At 34.9% G+C, this 7,058-nt stretch overlaps 1 long non-coding RNA gene across 1 annotated transcript; it reads right to left on the bottom strand.

Annotated features, from left to right (window-relative positions):
• Positions 1,043 to 7,058, bottom strand: LOC109850422. Its single transcript, XR_002249424.1, has 2 exons — positions 6,976 to 7,058; positions 1,043 to 1,679 (listed from the first exon to the last, which is right to left on the bottom strand). It is a non-coding gene; the product is annotated as an uncharacterized LOC109850422 (long non-coding RNA).

Below are 7,058 nucleotides of genomic sequence, written 5' to 3'. Positions count from 1 at the left end.
AAAGGAAACATATCAGAACCTGTCACATGAAGATTTTGTGCATCCATATGTATCCAAAGAGGAAGAATAATACATGAGGGTTTATAAAAGTACATGATTCTTCCAATACCTGGTTCTAGAGAGACAAAGAGGTGTGATGCTCTAATTTTAAAATAAGATAAGGAAATATAGAGTATGGTCACAAACAAACAAACAAAAATGCTCGAGATGCTTGAAGATAGGTAACAATGCCAGATGTGTGCATGTGCCTAATCAAAGACCTGCACAATAAACAATCCAGCTCCCAAATTGTAAGCATAAGGCTTTTAATTGTATTGTGATAGACATGCTTATATTCTCTTTTCCCCTTTTGGTGCTTTATAGCCCATGCCATCCATAATCACTCTACAATAAATTTTAGGAATGGTATTGTTGATGTTTCTCACAATATATTTTGAGTATATCATGTAATAAACTTTTAAAATCTAGGAACTATCTCAAACTTTGCAACGACAAATGAATTTGGATGTAGTACAATAATGTATGTGTGTAGTTAGATAAATTAAATTGAGCGTAGACGTGTGCAGTTAGAATGACTTCACTTAACATCATCATTGTAAAGATAAGGAGAGTGCATTTTAATCAAAAATGTATTTTGACTATATCAGATGAGGTCGCGCGATGCTTCCTAGTAACAAAGGATAATGGATGTGAGACATTCCAAGGTGTCTATCAAACCATATACTGGTAATTTCACTTGTATGGTGGAAAATGACACATCATACATTTATGCATTATTTAATAAATAATTCATATTGCATGAACTTGAAAACAATAAACATCAACTCAAGAACAAAATGGTAAAAGGTAACACTGATAATAAAACACAACACTCAGCAATTCTTTCCGCTGTAGAAAAGGGTCATGCCAAATTTTGTATGTCTGGAATTTGTTGGTGCTTTCCCGCCAACAATTCTAAGTATACATATTTCTTTTACAATACTCAAGGCAAAACCAAGTACTAGTTTGCAGATACAGAGAAAGTCATCAGTTACAAAAGTCATTAGTTGAGAAAGTATAATATGACCATATGAAGAAAAAGCATTACAAAACCAAGCTATCAGATCTAGTTTAAGTTACAAATAGCATTATTATCAAAGTGGAAAGCAATGATACACAATAAATACACCATAATAGAGTTGTTGAAATCAAATGTTATGCCTGTAAGCCTAACTATACTTTCAGTGTACAATTCAAATATAGGAGAAAGTTGTGAATTTTTCTCAATAATACAAAACCACACATAAAAAACAGTGAGAAGTCACGCTTTTTGCCCAAAAGCTCAAAATGAAGTCTGAAAGTTGTATGACAAGTTACCCTTGTATCAGTTAATCTGAAATGACACCTTCAAGAAGCTCTTCAGGTATCAAACTTCTAAGAAATAAACAAAAGGAAGAAGAAAAAAGAGAAGGTGTCACCTCAATAGTAATGATTTTTGTCTCACTGCTTCATGAGCTAGACCTTTGGTCTCCATGGCAGCATAAGTTATAGATGCAAACAGCAATTGAATGCTTCCAGCTCCAGTCGCCGGAGCTGGACCTGTGACAATAGCAGATGCATCGTTGATATACACAAGAGATCCCTACATTATAGTACAGATACAAGAATCTCCATACTCGTCTTCTGAGTCGCTTGAATCGCTGGAAACAAAGTCCAAGAATAAGAGATCGATTAGTTAAAAGGACTCATTTTTGGAGCTTAATAGAAAAAATAAGCCTAACAACCACTGACTGAAAGTAAGGGATGAACTGTTCCTACCAATTGTCAGTTTAGAAGTTACAATACGCTGTCACAAAAAATAGCAAAACCCACATGATATATCTACAGAGTACAAAGTATAGGGAAAAAGACCTCAATGTTTGCAAGCTTTAATTAAGATGTCAAAAAACAAAATGTTCACCAGATGGTACTTACATCTTGTTGCAAAGATATGTAGAATATATATAAGGTCTTTGAAACAAATTATACCATTCATGAGATGCTTGTTGTGTGTCCATAGGTTCACATTCTTATAGGAAAATTTAAGTACAGTTCCCACAAACTTCTCCAATTTCCACTAAATTATTTTTAACCCAAAAAGGAAATGAATGCAGAAAACATCTGTCACTTCTTATTTAGGAGCCTGCATGTGGCGCCTAAGATACATGGAGGCAACAGTACACATGTATAGTAACACAGAAATTTCTCAAATAAGTAGGATATTGAGAAATGATTGCATAATAATATACAAATGCAGTCACATGCACAAGCTGATACCAAGACACACATCTACAAATATAGAATTGGACAAAGTTTTTCCCCCTCTTTCTTTATTTTGGATGGTGAATGTGTGAAATACGACCTCACCCTTTTCTAGAGGGAGGGATTTCCTCTTTTTCTAAAGTCCTTAAGTCTTGAACCTGTGAGCCCTTCTACTGCAATCAAGCCTTATACAGAATTGCCTCCAAGTAGTTCGCGTAATAGTTAATATTATTAAACAAACTTTACTTATTATTCACGGCATGAATTTGTAATTGCTTAGGCACACAGAAGAAAATGCACATCATTTGTGAATGAACATCAAGTCATGTTTAATGCAAAAATGTGTGGACTTTTACATAGAAAACACAGGATTGCATACATAAATGAGATATTTGTAAAAGAGAAATGTAAACCACCACTTCTTTGGAGTCTCCTCTAATCAAAGCTTTAAACTGTACTTCAGGTCTCTATAGTCTTTAATCACTGGATGAATGATGATTATTCAGAGGTGATAACATCAAGGGTTATTTGACAAGTATGATTCCAGACAACTGTCCAACAAAAAAGGCAATTGGCCCGAACCTTTGTATAGTTGACTTAGGTAAATTTACCACAATTATTTTTTGCTCAGTTCCAGCTACTTTTTGGGTGGTAGAAGTGATGTTATAAGAGCAATATACAACAAAATTTTGGAATATGCCAAAGTACATTAAACTGTATAAGAAAATAGAGTCCAACAGTAAAAGATTAGCAGAGAATTGCTTGCAAGTTCAATACGTAAGAGGTTTCAATAAGAGATACCACAGGAGCTTATCTTTGTTAGAGAAAATCAGCCAAACAAAGAAGAAATCACGAAAATGAAGTGAATCCACATTGTTTCACCACACTGTTGTGTCACGTGGCCAATCAGGCAATAAGAGTTGTACTTGTATAGAATGTAATGCATAAAAGATGATCTATGTAAACCATTATTTAGCAAGGAATTTGATTGCTTGGTAGTAGATTAGCCCCTTTGGTCACTGTCGATAACTTATCCATACAAATTACATCTTTACCTATCTAAAAGAAAATCCATATAGCTCATCATGGTATGCAATAATGATGTAGGACGCTTAATCTGAGTTGGAGTCTATTTAGATTAGGAAATATAAATTAAGAAATAAATTCAATTTTAGAGTCAAATTAGATTAGGAAACAAAATCAATTTTGATTCATGATTTGTTTCCTCTATTATAAAGAGTCTTTTTAGGATAGAATTTGACACTTTCTTTTTTTTGTAATTCTAGTCTTACTAGCTAGTCTTACTAGGAGTCTTAGTTGATACTTTTTATTTTTGTAATTTTAGTCTTACTAGGAGTCTTATTTATTTTTTCTATTTAAGAAGAATCATGTAACCCCAAAGGATAATAACTTTTGATCAATAAAATTACTCTTTTTTGATATTTTCTTCGTAGATTCGAAGATTGTTCTTTGTGGATTCAGAGAACGCCCTTGGTGGATTCCGAGGCTATCACTTTCGCGCTGCGTCAATTGGTATCAGAGCATTGTTCCTCCGATCTGATGGCAGGTGATGAAGCCCCTATTTCTCGAACTGAGTTCGACGTGCTGAAGATCGGTTTAATCAGATGAAGACTGCCATAGAACGACTTGCATCGGCAGTGGAGCATCAGAACACGGCGGGAGTTTAAAATCGTGTTGATGGTCGCCAACGACGTGATCCGACTCCACTGACTCCATATGATGAATCCAACAGCGAGAAAGATAACTATGCATCCCCACGCCGTGGTGTTTATCGCAGAGACCGTCAACGAAGGAAAAAGTATAACGCTAGAGGTTTCAAGATGAAGATGGATTTGTCATCTTTCAACGGGCAACTTCATATCAAAGAATTTCTCGACTGGATTGCAGAAGTAGAGAGGTTCTTTGAGTATATGGAGATCCCAGAAGAGTGTAAGGTAAAATTGGTGGCCTACCGACTCAAAGGTAGAGCTTCAGCTTGGTGAAAATCTGTTTGTCTGAGTCAATCTCGTCAAGGAAAGTCGAAGGTCAAAAGGTGGGAAAAAATAAAGAAATTATTGAGAGACCGTTTCTTACCTTCTAACTACAAGTAATGACAGGTGTCTTTAAAAGATTCTTTTATCTTAGCCGCTACGGTCAATCTAACGAAGAAGGTGGAGCAAGAACTTGAGCAAAACGACTTACGACCTTTATCATGGATGTTTTTAGAGGGTTATCAAACTAGTTGAGATTATGAAAAAATTAAAAAACCTCAATTCATCTCTGAGAAAGAGTCTGGATTTGTGAAGAGCACCGATGAAGCACCAATAAAGACTTCATCAATTATGTCAATCATAGAACCGAAGACATTTAAGACAGAGATTGCTAAGGAGAAGGTTTCTCTAGTGGTAAACAACAAAACGCTCACCCCTAGAAAGGAAGATTTTGCAACCATCAAGATTCATCCTGAGGTTCCTAATGTTGATGATGATATGTTAATGAAGATGAATATTCTACATGATATTGTGTGTGATGTTACACATATTGATATTGTCCCGATGGAGGAGAATGATAAAATAAAGAGCGAAGCAATTGATGGTATGTGTGCATTGCTTGGTAGAGAGCTTGAGATAAAGGAGATGAAAGAATTGTGTATGAAGTATGAGGAAGAAAATTATTTTTTAGAAGCAATAGTCATCAATAATTTCAACAATGGTGAGATGATATCATCGACACTAGAATATGGGAAGCAATAAGGAAAAATTTTGGATGAGTTTTTCATGTCAACTACAGAGCCACATGCTGTCAGTTATATACACTTATCATGAAAAAGATTCATACACAAGTTTGATACAAAAGAAGTCCTAGCAGAGGAGGTAAAAGAACAAATGGAAAAGATTCATACACAAGTTTGATACAAAAGAAGTCCTAGCAGAGGAGGTAAAAGAACAAATGGAGAAAATCAATACTAAATACAAAAGAAGTCCTAGCAGAGGAGGTAAAAGAACAAATGGAGAAAATCAATACTAAATACAAGGCGGATGCTAATCATTGCAAGAGAAGAAAATTATTTATCAATGAAGCTTCTATTCTAACAAATATAAGCTCGGGGTCGAGCTTCTTTCAACAAAGGGAGACTGATGTAGGACGCTTAATCTGAGTTAGAGTCTATTTAGATTAGGAAATATATATTAGAAAATATAGATTAGGAAATAAATTCAATTTTAGAGTCAAATTAGATTAGGAAACAAAATCAATTTTGATTCATGATTTGTTTCCTCTATTATAAGGAGTCTTTTTAGGATAGAATTTGACACTTTTTTTTTTGTAATTCTAGTCTTACTAGGAGTCTTATTTGATACTTTCTATTTTTGTAATTTTAGTCTTACTAGGAGTCTTATTTGTTTTTTCTATTTAAGAAGAGTCATGTAACCCCAAAGGATAATAATTTTTGATCAATAAAATTTCTTTTTTTCGATATTTTCTTCGTGGATTCGAAGTTCTTCGTGGATTCGAAGATTGTTCTTTATGGATTCAAAGAACGCTCTTGGTGGATTCTGAGGCTATTACTTCCGCGTTGCGTCAAATAACTAAGATGACTAAAATTAAAGTATGTACACCTTAGAATAACCCAAGATTTTTTAGAAATCCAAGAAAAATATTCTAGATTTTTGAAGGATGCAAATATCAATATTAAAGACATTTCCTAAATACAATTCAATTAGACCAACAGTCATTTTGCAGAGTAAAAAATAAACCTTCATCAACTGCAGGCATCTGTACAAACTCTCCACAACAAATGTCACTTGTGCAAGAGAGATTTTAATAATACAAGGATTTGGGCACATTTAGCTTTCTGACTGATGGCTGTTGAAATACTATCTCATCTTCCGCTGATGGCAAAATCAACAGACTTGCTTGCAGATGTTTTGACTAATTTTAAGGGAACTCACTCTTTGATCTAAGTCAGCAAGAAATAAATGGCTTCAAAGGCCATGTTTTCTCTCATTGTCATTTACGATAGGACATAATCTCAGGAGCTTGCGAAATTGTCCTTCCTTCCACTCATAAGCTGATACCACAAGTCAGGATGAGTTCAATGACCAAATCCATCAGTTGTGATGATTCTCAACCTCGTGTACAGGAAGTTGCAAACTTTTAACCTGAACACAACATGTACCAATGTTTGGGGATACGGGTACCAGGACAGGTATTGAGATCATCGAAAGAAGAGTCCCAAGATCAAAATCTTAAGAGGGAAGAGGACAATGACAAAGCCAAATTCACAAAAACTAGTCAAAACATCAGATGCAACAATTATGTTTGTTTTGTTGGTTAAAAAGTTTTGCGCAGCGAATGCTTTTGCTGCAAAAATCCCCCCATTAGTGTCACCATTTGTTCCCCTAGACTATTGTACTAGCACTTAAAGACCACCGCTTCTTCATTTTGCTTGAGATGTCACATGAGATAAATCGCCTTTTATCCTCAGTTCAACTTAAAAAAGACCAAATTTCCCTCTAAATTAAGGGTTAACCAAAGTACAGTTAAAACTTGAAATTTTTGACCCAATAACCTGTTAGTATTTTCCCATCAATTTCAAGAACTAATTCCAAAACCCATATATCAGATGTTTTTTCAGTCAATTTGAAGAACCAAACCTAAAACTTTCAATACAAAGAAGGAAAAAAAAGACCCAACCTTGGCTGGAACTCCAAAACCTCGACGAGCTTGCTCCCATTTCGATCATTCCACTGAACCCTCCTCCTCGAGCTCCTCCGCCT

The sequence above is a fragment of the Asparagus officinalis genome, chromosome 7 (genome assembly GCF_001876935.1).
Source record: "Asparagus officinalis chromosome 7, Aspof.V1, whole genome shotgun sequence".
Taxonomy (NCBI): Eukaryota; Viridiplantae; Streptophyta; class Magnoliopsida; order Asparagales; family Asparagaceae; genus Asparagus; species Asparagus officinalis.
The sequence above is the reverse complement of the archived record's forward strand: the minus strand, read 5'-3'. Positions and strand labels throughout refer to the sequence as shown.